Below are 18,293 nucleotides of genomic sequence, written 5' to 3'. Positions count from 1 at the left end.
CAACTCAACTACAGTATGTTACTGCTTTTTGTGCAATCTAAAATAACATCTGGAAAAAACCTTAGATGACGCAGAAAAGGTCAGTTAAGGTATCACTTTTACATCATACAAGTGTACATATATACACATTTCAGCATATCCATAAGTAAAAGAGAAAACCTGTATAGATGATTGGATTTTTGACAAATATGTGCATCATAGATTACTGGGGAAAAGTAAATGGTTTCTGGATTTCCCCTTCTATATGCATGTTGAGAACGATTTTTTTTGTTCTGCAAGAGAGACGGTCATGAGTTTCTTTTATATAATCTGTCAATATTCACTTTATTCTACCAAGTTTGTTTTTTAAAATTTTTTTAAAACAATATTGGGTTTCAGGGCACTGCTTTTGGTTTTAAGTTCTAACAGCACGGACTAAATACAGTAATATCAAGAATTACAGTTACTGTATCACCTTGTTAATTAGGAAGAGTTTGAAGGTGAGAAAAGTGCCAAGGCACTGAGGAACAAAAACCTGTGATTGTATTACAAACCAGAAGAAACTCCAGGAAGCTGCTGACTCCAGCATGTTATCATTGATGTATAAGCCTGCTGCTGCTAGATATACACACTGGTTCAGATCAGAAACCTCCAGAAAACTAATGCTGAGTTAAAGCAAGAACAGGGTTTCTAATACCACTGAGCATTCATTTTAAGTTTTCTTAACCTCTGGCGGAGGATTCTCCAGCAATTCTGTTCTTGATTTATTTCACCATATGAAGTGTTCACAGAATTACAGAATGATACCAGTAAGAAAATTTTCTAAAGTTAGCCTACCTTGCTAACTGAAGAAGTGGTGTCCCCTAAAGCAGACTTGAACAGCAGTCAAATCAAAGCTAAATCTAGTAGGCTTGACTATCTACACAGTGATGTAACATATAGGCATGTATAATTCCATCCAGTACCTGGAAGAGGAGCTAACCTGTATTAGTGGTTAATTCATTACAATTGACGGAGAGATCTCTAGGAAGATGCATCATGCACAAAAAGGGCATCCCATAATGACAAAGCGCCAAGTGGGAATCACTCAAAGCTACACATCTTGTGCATGAACTCAATGCACAGTACTATATTATTGGGGAATGAACATGTGCCACATACACTGGCAAAGTAATTAAGCAATTAAGGAATGCATGACAGATAGAAAATAGAAGATGATAACTGATCAGCAACAGTGTTATACAATAAATTAATGATAATAACATGCTGTAAGAGAAAAATCACACATGATTTTCAAATTTAGAGGGCTGATCCATTACATAGGCTGGAAGACCTGCTTCACTTGCCTAGACTTGGTCAGTTAGTACTATCTGAGATGCTTTTGGACACCTAAGACACTCATATGGGACTGTCAGATAAGGCACAGAACCCCTGAAAGAGGTGTCATCCTAACCTGGTAGTAAAGGGCTAGACAAGGTACCCTAAAGAACATCAATCCTCTTTGCTTGGTTCAGTTCAACTCCACAACAACTCTTCCTGCAACAGTGGCCCTCAGTTTGATCTCCAAGATCTGAGCAATTTTGCACTGTGGGAAAGCCAGATAGAGCAGAGTGTGCACTTAGGTATTCACACTGCTGCAGAGAAGTGCAAACAGTCTTTTGGACCTTGCTCACGGTGGGGAAAGACAGTGATTCTGTCACTTTCTCCCCCACAACTTGCACATCTCTCCACAGAGATACTCAATCTTATTTAAAAAGCAATCAGCTTTTTCAAAAGTTCACAGTTCCAGCAAAACTGCAAACCTGGGCAGTTGACAGATACTGGCATCACCACAACTCTGAACAGCCAGCTACTCAAGCTCAGGGACCAGAAGGAAATAAAAAGCCATCTCTTGTCTTTTGGTCATGTGGCTGGATTTCAGGCTAGCAGGCTAAATTAACTGATAGAGGATGAAAAATATTTCTGCTTATGATTCATCTATAGGCTTGAATGCTACATGGCTAACCACTTTCTTATCGATGCTCACCTTGGAAGTTCAGCAAAAGCTACCGCTTCATTTAAAAAATAAGTTCAAAAACACCCACAATGCAAACCAAACAAACCCAACAACAAAAAAACCCAAAATACTAAACCCCAAAATTACTGCTAACGTCAGCTCTGAAGTAAATCTGAACTACATGGACATACAATACATTTTGATATCCAAGAGGATTTAATTATAAAAATTGACTGGGATTAAGAGTTATCTATGTTTCACTGACAAAGCATGTATCATTGACCCCTGGAAAATTCTCGTATTCAAATTTCCAATCTTTAGCCCATGACAGAATTTTTCCTTTAGACCTTTCTCACTGAAGACAGTGATGCATTTTAGGCTTCTTTCTACATAAAAAACACCCTGCAAGTGTTTTTAAACATGCACTGGCTGTGGACCTGGAAGCTGAAGGAAGACAATTTTTTCACAGTATTATTCATATTTGAATTATACTACTCCCCAAAGTTATTTTATGCTTCCAACGCCTTTAAGAAGGCTAAGGCTGTTTAATCTTATTTTGGCAATGGGTCAGCTGTGACATTACAGCATAAGGCTGACCTACTGAAACAAAGGGGACTAAGTAAGACAAGTAGATCTCTCTCCACCTCGTCTGAGCTATGTAGCTTTATTTTTTCAGTCTTTTACTTTTTTCTCCAACTACAACCACCTGTTTGAAGGATGTCTTGATCTATCACAATTCAATATAAAAGTATTATCAGAAGACCAATACGTTGTTTAAAACCACATGACTTTATAGATTGGTCCCATCCATGGTTTATTTGGATGTCAGGCTCCAGAATCTTTGACATTGCTCAAGGCTGCAAGGAAGTTATGATCTAACAGGTATCTAGAACAGTAACCTTATTATTGCTGCTGTTGTGGTATTCAGCACATAGCCCCACAATTAGTTGTTTGTTATTAAATGCTATACATGCAGATCACACTTAAGCTGAAATCAAAGGGGCCATTTTATGCCTGGGATACATAAGCCACACCATTTTACAACTCTCTTTTTTACAACTCTATTTTTTACGTCTTTTTTAAAAGCAGAGGAGAGGTGTAAATTAAAGGGTATTTACTGGGCTTTAATATGTAGAACTGCAATGACAAGCTGTTGTAAGTCCATATGTGCTAACACTTCTATAACCAGTAATATTATTCCATAGAGCCTATAATTTCAGATCTGCATTCATTCATACAGTGTCTTCAAAGCCAGAAAAGCCCTTTGGTTTTTTAAGTTCCTTCAGTTTCACAGGTTTGATTTAAAGTGGGTGGGATCAAAAAATGACTGCCATTTTAGGAGACAATTACACTGAAAAAAATACAGAAGGAAATCACAAACTCACACCTAACAAAGTATCTGACATTTTTTTCTGCATGGCAGAATCAGGTTAAACAGTAAAGCAGGATGACAGCTTGACATGAGAACAAATACTTCTGCTAATAACAGTAATTTGTTTTGTGATCTGGTAATTCTTATGCAACCAGCAGTTAATTACTATCCTAAATCCACTCTTTTTGGGACACTTGGCATGGTATCTCCACATCCAGTGATTTTTCAGACTCACTTCAGAACAAGTACTTATCCCATTATCTAATCATTACATTTCTCCACCTCTTTTACATCATAGGACGACACACGCTGCCCTTTACAACACACACACACACACACACACACATGTGCACAGAAGTTCTTCATAGAGGTGATGGAATCAACAATAAAGCACCTATACTCCAGCCTTTATTGGTTCTGGCTTAGCTGGATCACAAAACGAACTACTCATTAGCATGAATTACAGACAGTTTTAACTACAGAGACGGATGTTTTAGAATAAAAGGGAAAAAACAAAAAAGTATTTTCATTTCTTCCAGGATGATCACAATGATCAGGAGTGGAAGACACCCTGTATCCCTCCCCAGTCTCAGCCTTCTGCCCCAGCTCTTTCCATTTAGCTCCTTCTGTGAGGGATGAAACTCTTGATTCAAGAACCCTCTGAAAGAAGTCCAAATTGGGCACAGAGATGCTCCTGTGATCCCCAGGGGTCAATTTTCTAGTATTTACTGCCACAATAGGGCAAGCATGGGGGGTTCTCCATGCCATCTTCTGAAGACTGCATTCAAAAGACAAAGTTTAATGGTAGCAGGGGATAGGAATAAGGAAAAGGCATTGTGTTGACATCAAACTAGTAAGAAGTGTTGGTATGCTTCTGACATTTAGGCAGGTGTTTTTTTTTTCTATTCTAAAAATTTGGTTTTCACTGGTCAACTCTGAAAATGTGATACTATTTGTTTGACTGCCTTCCTTTTAAAAATTATACAAATCCAACAGAAAGAGACATATGTAATCCTATTAGATTAGCCCATGAAAGAAATTGAAACTCAACCATAGAGACATTTGTCTTCCCCAATAAAACTGTTATTAGCAGACTGTGGACACTCCTGTCTTTTCTTAGAGATCTGTGGCAGGGAAGGCCAACTGAGCAGGTGATTTCCACTCTCAGCAGTGTCTCAGTGTCACTCAGCTCCAACAGTCACCACTGCCACCCACGTACTGCTGCCTGTCATTAAGGGCATCTGAGCTGCTGCTTCTAATCAGGTTAACTCACAAAACTCACTAGAGAGGCAGCAGCACCTGAGTCTTTTCTGAAGGAAATGAAGACTTCACCACAAACTGTGAAGGGCTATAGCTACAATAAGTCTCTCTCTACCTTCTAAATCAATCAAAACAACATTTTCAGTCCAGCTGCAATGCCAAATTGCAGGCAAGCTCTTTCCCCTCCTTCCTCTCTCCCTCTTCATTATGTTGAAAAAGGCAGTAAACTTTATGAGGCACTTGAGAGTCTCTCTTGGGTGTATAATTCTGTATGGCAGCTGAGAGTCAGCAGCACAAAGAGTTACACTTATCCCATTGAGAAGATAAGCTACTATCAGCAATAGCAGGGTGGGGTAAGCCATGGCTAATAGGTTAATGGAGCACTTCAAGAAGATGCGACTGGGAAGTGGTCATGTTTCATGTGTACCACACTCAAAAGACAACCTGTTTCACGGAATAGCAGCTTCAGCACTAGCTACCAGCGTTAAGCGTCTGCAAGGAAAAATCTTCACTAATTTTGACAGATAAAGAAACTGGGACACTCTAAAACAAGGCATCTTGCCAGGCAGAGTTTCTCTAACTGCATATGTGCATCTTTTCTTTTCCCCACAGAGGGCATGCTAGGCAACATAAGGACCCTTTCCCCAAATCACGTATTTAATTTTGCAGCCAACCAAAGAGTCAAGGCAGGAATAAATGCAAGACTGACTGATAAGTTCATATCATACTTGTTTAGGCTCTGAAAGTTGGAAATACTTGTACAGCACTCACAATTTTTGTGCTCCTTCCCTTGCCCTGCAGTGTTTAATCCTCTAGCACACACTCTGAGAGAATGCTAGAAGTATTGTTTAGATGCAAGCCCTCCAAGTACTGGAGAGCTTTGTAAAGAAATGGGAAACAACATGAAGATGAAAACATCACGGGACAGCTGTATCTGAAGGATACATGGATCCTGGATAGATAATAAGGCTATTTCTCCTTTTTTTCTTTTTCTTTTTTTTTTTTTTTCAACAGCGCTGGCAAGTTTTCAACATAAGTACCATGTTTATACTTCAAGTGCTAACACAGACACACATATCCCAGTTGACAGTGCAGCCATCTGCTTTGTGTCCATAGCGGACAAATGCATTTTCACAGTCCACAGTGAGACTAAGGGGCATGACTCAAAGTACCTGACCACTCCGTAACATGAAGGAACAGCACCTAATTACTCAGTAGGAGAAAGAGCTGCAAGCATCCAAAGGCTATCTTTTGTTGTAAACGTGTTTCAGCTGCACATAAACACTTGCTATAGGAAAGGGCACACTGGCCATAGCACAACAGAAGCAGCAATTTTGGAGACATATGAAAAAAGCAGTACTAAAGAAAAGATGCAAAAGAGGAGTTAAATGTGATACAGCATCTAAGCTAAAGAGAAAACACTCCCCAATTGCTGTATGAGTGGCTAAGCAGAAGAGTAAGTCAGCTGAAATCTGATGGTGCACCACAGAGATCATTGTTAGGACTGGTCTTTTCCACCTACTACTAATACAGAAAAGCAAACACAAGGACTTAATTAAACTTGACCATGAAATTATAAATAGTAGAGTGCTGTAAGTAGAAAGGCAGAAGAGCAACACACATGCAATTGTGCAATACATCTCCAATGTGTAGAGTTTAAATCAAGTTGTAATTTGTAGCCATCAGCAAAAGGCATGCTGGTACACTTTCCTTAGAAACGTTTTTGAAAAGCAGCCAAACCAAAAAGAGCAAGGACAGCAAGGAAGGGGAATCAGAGGGGAAAATCAGACAGATTTATAAAGCAAAGACAAACAAATGTACTGACAACTGGTATTTCCTAACTTCTGAGTTTCTTGTTATGCATAACGTGTTCATACACTTAAGAACTCCATGTCTCTTAAATTTCCTTTCCTAATTTCTGATTTGGAGTATCTTTTGATGTAAAATTATCAAGTTTCAGAAGTACCCTGATCCTAATATAGTGACTCAACGTATGTGATGATAAAATAGTTTGATTATCTTTCAGTATGAATACATCAAGTATTTCAAGTTATTTTACCAATACATCCAGAGCATAAAAAGGACTTCTTTCCTTATGTAATATTTCAAGCAAAAAACACCCAAAACTTTCAAAATAATCTGTATTATTACTCTATGAAATACTTTGTTAGCAAAACCACTGCATTATCAGGCACCATTTTTTGTCTGTATAAACTGAAACCTCTGCTGTACTACCTATTCAAATACAGTTGAAACAGTGTAACTGTAAACATCAATGAAATTAACAAAAACACTCTTGATAGCGCCTCTAAGAGATGGTATCATAAGATGAAGCAGTCAGAATTTGAGGTCTCAAACACTGTAAGAAGCATACAAGCTAAGTTTACTTTTTAGGCATATCCACAGACTAAATTACCTACCACAACTTTGTGTAACTGAAGTCAGGCTTCAGGATAGACCAGAAAGTGAATAATCACAGAAGTAGGGAATTTTTCCAATCTGTTCTTTTCTCCTGAATTTTATAAGCTCATGCCTCATATTTTTGTGGTTTGGTTATTTTAAAAGCAATTTATCATGCATTTCAGCTATGTATTCATCATCACATCATGCTGATGAAATTGGAAGTCTGTTGCTCTGCTACATTCTACAATTTCATTAGGCTGCTAACAGACTTCTCTAGATGTTTACTAGGTTCACAGAAAATGTGATTTTTTGGTGTTTTTGTTGTTTTTTTAGAAACCCAGAAGAGCTGCTAGTCCTAAGGATGGGCATAATAGCATGACAGAGAACTTTATCTATGACAGAGCACAAGAAAGATACCACATTGTTTATTATTTCACATGCTTTATATTGCTCTGAGTCACATATGTAAAATTTTAGAGGAATAATTACATGAGATGATGAACTAGAAGAGAGAGAGATGGAAATATAGAAGACTACTTCTTTGCCTCTGTACAGGTATGCATGTCCATCCAGCACTAAATAGAAGAGTATGCTACAAAGTGTCTTCTTGATACCAGTTTATCATAACAGTACATCAATTTCTGGGCCAGGCATTTTAAGAGGGCAAGTGATCAAGGGCGTGACTGGCATTGCCAAGACTCACTACACAGACTGTTATCCACGTACAGATGTAGCCAACATTGCATCTCACCGAACACTGCTCCCCAGAATATTAACTACTGTTAATCACAAACAGATTAATCAGACCGCTCTGGCTGGCTCAGAGAAAAGGAGAACAAGAAATAGAGCTAGATTTTAACATTTTTAGTGCATAGTACCCACATGTTGAAAGTAAGACCAAGCACACCAGTATACCTTCCCATGGCCCTTCTCCAACACCCTCACCTAAAGGAAGGGAACTGATCTCCTTGGGATTTTGCATTATACGCATAAAAATAGGAAGTTTTTCCAACACAGTCAATGCCGAACAAGTTAGAACTGCTGGAGCATGCATGCATGCACACAACTGTGCATACATCTGCTGAGCTGAAAAGCACTTATTAACTAATACAGCCCATCACACAGATGGTGAAAAGTGGATCCTACCCATCAGCAATTTGACAGTAAATTTCAACTGCAGATGACTAAAGAATCGTTCACATTTAGAAACAAGAAGTTTAGAAAAAATGTAATCTCATGATGATTAGGCTCAATTTTCTTAAGCGGAACAAAGGATGAGTTTAAAAAAAAAAAATCCATTTTTTTCCTTCCTGTTTACATGCAATACATGTAAATGCTTTCACCCGCTCTCTGTGTACATATAAATATATCAGTATCTCTCTCTACATCCCATGAACATTGTTAAAACAGGATCCAAAAATAAAATATGATTGCATGATATTTTGTTTGTAATTTATTTATACACACTATACTGTGGAGTGAATAGATAGATGTTCTAAATTTATAAAAAGTAACTGAATTACCATCCTGGAGAAGGGTTTTAATTAGAAACGTAACACCTTGGAAAAGAAATTAAGAGTCAAAAAGCCTGCAACATCTGCATCCTGCTGATGTACTTTGTCTGAAGGCTAATGCATAGCCCTTGCCAAGTACGGCTGCTATGTAACCAAATGAGAGCACAGTTCTCTCTTATCTGAGGAGAGCACCTTCACGGTTTTTTCCCTTTAAGGAAGGCTTTGTTTCAGGTCAGGGGCTCTAAACTGAACAGGATTTCAGCATGCAAAATGTATTCTGACTGGGTAACACCAGCTCTCCCCACCAAGCTGCAAATGTATCTGCTCTGCATGATTCCCTAGTGTTAGCATATGACCTTGAAGAAGAGTAGAAGAATTACAAAAAGTAAAGTTAGAGATGTCTTCTTGTGCGATTTGATGTGAAAACAGATATTAAAACACTTCAAAAAACCAGCAGTGTTATGTTCTCTTTGAAACGGAAGCCACTTGTATTTCTCTTATGTAGTTCACCTCCTTGATATTTAATCACATGTGACTGAACTGTGGTTTATTCCACCACTTTAAAGTGATATTTAGATAAGTACTTGAGTCATGATGCATCACACTTTACAGTACAGGAAAAAGTAAACGGTGTTTAAGACCATTTTAATTACCTAAAATAAAGGCAAAGATAGTAAATTATAACCAAGCATTAAAACAGAAACCTGTATAGCATATTTAATATAAACAAATCACATGAAGAACATCACTCCTGAACACTTTATCTGCATTGAACACAATTTTGTTTCCATTTAAAGATACCATTGTTCTCAGTTCAAAATAGTGAGGAATAATACAGGGATTATAGCAAAGAATTGAAAGCTCTGTACAAACCAATTAAGAGGTTTTGTATATATAATACTTCAACAAATATTTATTATTTAAACAGAACTGCCACACAAAACATGTAATTGTGAGACACAGTCAAGGCTTCCCAAGGCATTTCATCATTGTTTAAAAATATTAAACAACAAAGTTCACCTGGGACTTTAAATACGAGTTTACATCCATAAGCTCAAATTGGCAGGTAACAACTCAATATTGTAACAGAGAGTTCTGTAAGTCCTTCAAAAGCCACCTGCTCAGAAGAAAATGCTTTGCAAGAAAGATGCATCTTAAAGCCTCTGCACTGTCCTTAAGCTTAACCTCTTAAACTGCCTAAGTTGTGCGCTTCTATATATTACGTTACTTAGTCTTAAATTCAGCTTAACTTTTTCACTGACTTTTCATCTTTTTAAGGGTAAGAAAAATTTCCTGACTCAATTTCCCTCAGCTTAGACAACTGTAAAACAAATTTAAGTTCTATTTTCCCCAGTTGTCCTCCAAAATGATTTCATGACACAGAACGACCTCATCCAAAACTTTATGTAGATGTATAAGACTTAATACTGATGAATACTTTAGAAGATTTAAGCATTCACACAGACATCTTCAAATGATTTCTCTTGGTAGTATTTTTCTTTTCAGCACTGGTACGATGGAATAATTTTGGGAAGCACTTGAAGATTCCTGGAAATAGCACCCATCTGTTAAATGTAATACTGCATCTGCTTTCCAGTGAAGACCTTTGAATAAAATGTTTTATTGCTTTAAACGTACAGCTGCAACTATCTCATCAGTTTACTCCACCTCCTCTTTGGAAATATTGGCAGGGGCAACAAAACTGACAAATCCAAGATTTAAGACAGTTTGGAGCATGGCACCTCCTACTACTCATCCTCATTCTCCTTTTTTTCCACCCCAATCAAGAATTGATTAACTGGTTACAATACATCTGATAAACCAGGCTTGCTGTCTCCAGGTTGCCCACTGTGGCAATTTCATGAGACACTGCGCAACATGAACCATTCTTTTTGTTATATTGATAGTAGTCTTCCTTGGTCAAAGTTTTGCAATACAAACAAAACACTGCTTGTTTGTCTTTCTCCTTTTTTGAAAAACTGATTTTTCAATAAACTGCATGATTTCACAGGCTATTTATTTCTGGTGTTTACCACCTTCAGCCCCCTTCATCCCATTCACTGTACTATTTTAATATAAATGAAAGGTTTCCTGCTCATCGTTTTCACAACTGTCAGCTCACTGTTATTTATTCTCCTTGCTAAACCCTCTTCATAAACATCTGGAATTATCTCCACCTTCACCTCCAACCTCAGCACTCTCAATCTACCTCTCCTGAACCTCGCTAGACCTAAGCATTTAAATCACAGTGTCCAAAACTTGGGAAAAATTACAAACTCTTCGCTCCTTCCAACTCTGCTGTCTTCTTTATTGTTTTTCCTTGTGCTTACACATTCACCTGAGTTCAGTGGGATGGCCAGGTACTCAGGTCTCCTCCTGAAGCACAGTTAAAAGGAATTAATCAGTACTCCCCATAAAGTGTCTCCTAAGAGTGATACCCTTCTCCAGATCACCCTCTTGCTGCATATACTACGTCCTGAGCACAACACTTGGTCTCCTTCCAACTTGCCTAGCTTATCTTTGCAATAAAACAGCAAAGCAAACCAAAGAAACATATCTGGAAAAAAACCCAAACAACAAAACCCAACCCTGACAGCTATGCTTCCTTTCTGGATTAAACAGTGCTGCACTCCAAATGTGGCATTCACACTTTCCCAGCACCTTTAACACTCAGTTGAGCTTATTTATAACAAAGAGAGAAACAATCAGTCAGAGCCTGTTAAGTTCTCAAATATGGATGTATGAAACAGTGACACACACAGCATATTCAAGTTAAAACACAGTCCTAAACAAATTCTTTACTATAACGGAATAAACAATAAACTGTAAGTTAATAAAGGTTCTACATACCTCATATTAAAAAATGACAAATCTACTACTTTATTTACTCTCTTTTATTTAGACAGCTGAATAACACTTGTAGCAAGTGTTTTAAGGAATAAAAAATAAAACATATATATGTACAAAGTCTAAATTTAACTTAACAGCTAAGTGGCAGATGGCACATCATGTGGTTAACCATCAATCTGCAGCACTGGCAAAAGGATTAATCTACAAATCCTGCTGCATAACCAGCATCAATATAGAAAGTATGTGAAAGATTAATCTACTGTATAGATCCTACACTTAAACTTGCTAGAGATAGCAACTTGCTCGTGCACAGCAAGACTGGGGCTACGCTGCAAGGCAGTGTGTGCGCAGGCAGCCGTCCATCCGAAGGAGCAGACGTCTGTCTGTGATCTTCTCCTCTGCTCCAGCTGCACTTTGGCAGGAGGATGTCGTGCACAGAAACTCCCTCCTGGAAGCTGTGACCTAACAACCCCTTGATTTCTCACTTCAACAGTATTTTAAAGCAGTCCAAAGTCCACATGCCTACTTTGATGATCGTTACAAAAGCTATGAAAACTATTACATTCAAGCAAAGTTTGGATGCTGTTGTAAGCAATGCATACAGTTTCATTAATCCAAGCACTGTACTCAGGAAGTACCAACTGTGATAATAAATATGATTAAAAAAAAAAAAAAAAAAAAGGCAAGAAAAAAGAGTTGCAATTCCACATCAGCATTACTAAAAAGAGTTGTTTCCTAAAATTCAACCTCTGTGGCAAAACAGAGAGTCTTTTTCTAAGTTTGGTTTTGACTAACAGGATGCCAGGAGATTTGTCATTCAAAACAGTTGTATATTTATAATCACTAACATTGCATCGGAAAAGTTTCACTTTCTACAGTAATTCAGTCTACAAAAGACTCATACACATCAGTTCCACTGTTCAGTGTTGCAGCTCTTTCTACTCAGATGAAGAGTTACACATCAGAACAAAAACGCAGTCACATGGACACCAGCATAACAGTTACTGCAAGCTGCAGCTGAAATCCTTTCTTACCCTGTTACAAGTGCTGAGAGCAAAGCAGTGCAAAGGCTACAGGGAATATTTTAGAAATAATGGTCTTAATCAAGGGGCACTTCTGTAGACTTCTGCACTGCAGAACTGGAAATTTCCATATGTAACTTAGCGCTGCCCCTCCCCACCTTCTTGCTTTATATATTATGGACATGCAATACTACAGCAGAGATAAATCAAACGGGATAATTTGGGGACAGCCGGTTAAGGGATGAAGCGTGTCTCAACACAGATCCAAAATAAAGCAACACTTTTTGAATTTGCAAATTACTTTGGAAGCCAAGCTTTAACAAGAGTATTCTTGCACAAAGCTATTATTCTCCAGTTAGAGCTGGCAAACGAGAAGGTAGCACCACTACAGTAAGCGGTGTCTGAGTCCATCCCTCAGCTGTGCTCTGCTCCAGGGAGTTACAAACCAGCAAGTAGTGGACTTGTGGTTCTTCCCCATTTACAACCAGCAGTGCACTCCTTAGATTCAGTTCCCCATCCTGCCTCTACTTGGGACCTCCCTGCATCCCAGCTGAAGATGGGCAGGGCTCTGGAAAAAAGCAGAACCAGTCACTCAGTGACATTTCAGTACTTCCAATCAACTTTCTCTGCACACTTCCCTCTCCATCCTTAAAGAGGTGTTTTACTGCACCCCATTTGCTGTCATGACTTCCTCAAAAATAACACAAGAAATTTGCTTCCCCAAAGCATTAACTCTCTATGTAATAGATTTCAGAGGCTTAGGGAGGAGTATTGTTGACATGCTGGAAGGTACTTTTAGTTAATTTTATCTCTGCACTGAAGCTCTCTTTGGAAAGTTTCGGTCAGATGGTTCTGTAGTATATGGTATTGTAATAAAAAAAAAGTTGTGCAAAAGTGACAGCCTGCCTTATGGATGATATATTTGTTCTAGTTACTATGTATTTTTGCACATGGAAATAAATAACAAGACAATCCTGAAGTATTTAATTTCAGAAGCCAGGGCTTACTTCGATCTTTGATTTTTCTAGATAGTCTTTTCAAGTAAAGACTTAAAATATTAAACAGCACAAATTAATGAAATTTTCTGGTATCTACTGCCTTCTTGACAAAGGTGTATTCCTCAAGGAAAGAGAAATGACTCAAGCTCCAGTAGTGCAAATGTAGCTGTAACTAATTTTTGTTGCATTTTTTGTTACAAATCCAGTTTATAGAGGCATTTTATTTTGGCCTCAAGAACACAAATTCCCTTTATGCATTTCCTTCCTTTTTCTGTCATAAAGCAGCACTCATCTGCATGAGTTGCCTCTACTTGAAACATTACCTGGAGCAAAGTTTCTCTTAGCAGGGACTGCTATTGTTTCTTTCACAGAAGCACGACTCTAATAGAAACGGTTACGTCAGATGGCCATGTGCCTCTCCAAGGCTTGCCCCACACACCCCCTGTGCCACTGAAACGCTAAGCAGCCTCCCTTTCCTACCGCCAACCACCAGCTTTTCAGCTCAATACAAATTGTCTCAGGGAGGCCAGCACAATGTGCACTCCCCCAGTGTCATGTTTCATTTTGTTCTTTTTTCATGTTAAAAGTGTCAAAGAAAAAATCGCTCTGCTAGGGGCCTTCTCTTGGCTCTTTACATGGGGAAAAAATGTCAATGAGGAACTACAAGAGAGCAAGAGATCAGCGTGGCAGTGCATTTGCCCCAGCTGACCTTGCAGAATAGTTTGACGAACAACAACAAATTTTAATTGTCCTTCTTCATCCTGGGAAGAGGGGTCTTTTAAGAATGACATATTGTACTTAGTAAGAAAACCTGTGCTGTCAGAGGCAGAGTCTAGCAAGCAGCATTTTCTTGTTTCACCTCCTGTAAAGGATATACGGCTGGACAGAGAAGGCAGCAGTGGCTGCTCCTTAGAAGCACTCTGAAGCTGGGGGACAGCACAGGGTTCCATAGGATGGCTCTTGCCGTGCTCACAGCATCTCGTTAACCTGCCTCACGGCCACTCCATGTTTTTGCTTCTCAGCTGCTCAGTGTCCAAAACTCTCCCTTTCAAATCAGAGTCCTGCTATCCCTTTACCCCACAGTGTTCCTGAAACTACTTTGGCTGCTCAGTCAATTTCACCAAGTACGGAAAGGCTGGTGCCAGAGAATGTTACACTTTTTCCACTCTGATCAGGAGCTGGTGGAGCCAGTGTCGCCCCTGGCATAACTGAGTGTCCCGAGGCAGGCCCCTGAGCCAGTGGGAAGGAGATGACACACAGGTGGGGTCAGCACCACCTCTGAATCATTGTCTCCCACTGGGGCAACCACAGAAAGCCCAGCACTCACGTGGCCAGTGAGAGGCGAGTGTCCAGCCGGCAACCCACAGCAGGCACTGCCACCCTGCTGAGACCGAGGCCCTCAGCACAAGGGAGCACACACCTCCCAGAACAGGGGGAACGTCTCTACTGCTATGTAGTTCAAAGGTCTGGGGACAAAAACCAAACCCCATTTGCCCAAAGAGAGCAAGCCCGAGTCCCCAGAACGCCTTGGTTTCTTCGACTGCCCTCGCCTGCCTCGCACGTGGAAGCAACGCGCCTCATGTGTCAAGAAGGCAGGTGTGCTGGTGTACAAACAGCATTCTGGATAGACTGTCAGCGCAGAAAAGATTGTTTTCTTACAGTAAACTATGCGGTACATCCACTGTGACCAGCTGGAGCACACCTTCCAGCAGTGATGAAAAAATTAACGAAACCCACTTGTGGTCTTGGTAGCCTGTCCATAAAATTACGGTGGTACCCACATTTGCATCTGCAGAGCACCAGTGACACGTAAGGGTCCCCCTTTCCTCACAGGTCAGGTGTTTCATACTCACAGTGAGAACCACTTTGGCCTCACAGCTTCATCACGGCTGAATGCCAACAATGTGTTGGAAGGTAGACAAGCTGTTTGGTTTTGATTTGGTGGTTTTTTTTGGTTTTTGTTGTTTGTTTTTTTTTTTTTTTTTTTTTGGGGGGGGGGGGGGGGGGGGGGAGCGAGGCAGAACAGGGAAAGCAAACCAAAAAAGGACTGCCAGAATTGGAAAAGAGCTAAGTCACCAAATAAAGACAGCTCCCTTCATATTTCCTAGACTGACACCCGTGAAATTTCTCTAGCTATTAATGAGTTTGCACAGGTGTTACTCCAAGTGTAACTGTAAGACTGTCTAGCTGGCAGAAACATCACTGAAGTGATAGTGTGTTGGTGGCAACAGAGAAAGAGAGCAGAGCTCAGCTGCCACAGTGCATGGTAACTGCTGCAGCGTTGGCAGTCAAAAATCAACTTGTAGGCTTGACGTGGAAATCTGTCAAATGGAACAAGGAATCCCCAAACACTTTCCTGTCTGAAACCGTACAATCACACCCAAAGAATCAAAAAATCTTCTGAGTTACTCTTCATTATCTTGGCAACAGCAAGGGACACACCAGTGTGCCTTAGCTCTTTAGTAACACCTCTTAGGCTTCAATTCACTGTCATTGAAAATGAGTGAGCTCATTCTTAACTTAAGATGTTTGTTGCTCTTTTTGAATGCTTCCTTAAAGCATGGAAATAAAAAAAACTCTTCAGCATCAGAGAAAGCTTATCTCAAGCCTTGTCTCAAAGAACATTTGAGTAAACAAGATGAAATTCTGATAGGTGTGTGGGTTCAAGCTTCCACTAGGTAGTGAACAGGGTAAGTACAGGCACTGCTGCAAGCAGTCAAACACAACTTTTGTCAGGGATGCAGATATAAACAGTCTTCCCCGTGAGCACAAACTCCTCCCAACAAGGGTTCCTCAAAAATCCATGTCCTTTTGGAAGATGTAACATAGCAGTAGTTGCACAGGGAAAAGAAGAGAGTTACTGTGCAGCTGTAAACAACCCTGCATATACCATTTTACCACAGTGCTAAAACAAGATGGCTTATCAAAGATGGCAACGTGATGATAAGAGGAAACTAGATGACAGAATGGCTTGAAGCGGCACCCACGTGAACAATAACGTGATCTCTGCTGAGCAGGCTGTAGATGCTACTTTCAGTACTACCTAAGCACAAACACAGCCTTCTCATGACAAGTACAGGGAGGACTGGAATTACTGTGAGCACAGTGGACGCTGCCCTCTCCCAGACATTACAGAAAACCCACAACCATGTGGAAAACAGACTGCCACCAAGAAATAGTCACTCTTTTTCTGGCCTCACATGATTTTTCATGCTATAATGATGAAACTCTTTTCCCCATCTGCCACGTGACCAGCAGAAGAAATAACATTCAGTCAGTAGCACCAGGGTAGCACAAAAAAGGCCAACACTGGAATTCTAAAAATGAAAGCAGGGAGGGTAGTAGCTTTTTTGAATTCTAAAACTCTGCTCCAAAGTTAAAGCCTGTGTAGGCCACACATTAAACGAACATCTTAAGTTATTCAGGAGAGTGTCTAAGATCAGTTTAAAAAGCAGTACTACAAAGAACAACAGGAGACTTGTCTATGCAATTTATTATCAATTTATAATTTTTTCCAGTCTTCCTAAAATAGCATTTTTCCATAATTCAGTTTATCTAATTTTCACATTAACATCATGTACTTTACACGTTTGTTGGGCTGGATTGATATCATGGTGGTAATTCTGTAGCATGTGGCACTGCAGAAAGGGTCTCTAACATGTTCCTCTTCTGTCTTGCAGTTAAGCTGGTTCAAAAGTGTCTGTGTACACCCTACCTACACTTCTGTATGCCCAACTACTTGTTCCTGTCGTCACATCTCTTCCTCAACAGATCTCACAAAATCAAAATTTGCTTCTAACCATTAATGCTCAATGACCCAGTTTAAAAGATAATTTAAAAGAAGCATTCACACAAGTCATGAAGGAAAGTGCTACCACAAGTCCTAGGATGAAACGGCAATGAGCTATAATTCTTCATGCCAACATTTGCCCTGTATCCTGCAACTAAACGTGGAAAGACAGTACTCTGAAAGAGGCAGGAGAGACCTCAATAAAGTAGTCAGACTAGAATGTATCAGATGATGTTTCAACTTCTTTGATACTACCTTTTTTTTGAACAGGAAAGGTTGTTCGCAAATACTTACGGTGTTCTCGTTTTCTACTCCTTCAGTATTCATTCGTGATAGCAAAACCTCTCACACAAGTCTTCTGCTTGGCCAGACATCACTATCATTAACATTAGCCAGAGAAACCAGAGACAATAAATTTGGGGGGGAGCCTTTTCATATTTTTTTTTTCCCCCCTTCTCAGCAACGAGTTCTTCAGCATAGTTTTCTGAAATTTCAATTCCTTTAAGATGCTCCAAAGACAAAGATGAGGTTATTTGTCATGCAACATGATGTGACTGAGACAAGGTTTACTAGGACTTACGTGGGTTTCAGTCAAAAGCTCAAGCACTTTTCCACAATGCTCAGTTTCTTCCAACTATAGAAAATTAATTACTGTCAGGTTAAGAAACAAAACTGAAATGAATTATAATTAGTTCACCATACTTGGGATACTATTCTGGAAACATCAAATTTTATTTTTTATAGGGCAGTTAGAGACGGATTACCTAACATGAAATAAAAACTCGCTGTTTTGAATTGATGCAGACAAAAAAACAAAACAGGTCACAAAATTTTTCCTGTAGATGACTTCCTCCCTGAATTACGAAGTTGAGAGGACAGAATTGAAAACATTACACTTTGTTACACTAACTTTCCAGCAGTAGCAACAAACAAGCCACATTAAAAAGCACAAAGCTAACATGAAACATTTTCAGCAGCTTTCACTGATAGCAAGCTACAACCAGATTTCAAAGAAAAACAAAAGGGCCACCTTGCAATGGTTGTGGAGGCTACTTTAAGAGAGCAGAATGGTCAAAACCCACATTTGTCTCTGTAACCTAAAATCCAAC

The 18,293-nt window shown here is 39.4% G+C and overlaps 1 protein-coding gene across 2 annotated transcripts in view; it reads right to left on the bottom strand.

The window, feature by feature from the left end:
• Nucleotides 1-18,293, bottom strand: part of DAPK1 (death associated protein kinase 1) — an 88,507-nt gene that overhangs the window by 51,408 nt on the left and 18,806 nt on the right. The window lies entirely within an intron of this gene.

This window comes from Tyto alba, unplaced genomic scaffold (genome assembly GCF_018691265.1).
Source record: "Tyto alba isolate M040663 unplaced genomic scaffold, T.alba_DEE_v4.0 Super-Scaffold_13, whole genome shotgun sequence".
Classification (NCBI taxonomy): domain Eukaryota; kingdom Metazoa; phylum Chordata; class Aves; order Strigiformes; family Tytonidae; genus Tyto; species Tyto alba.
This window is presented reverse-complemented; position numbering and strand designations above follow the sequence as displayed.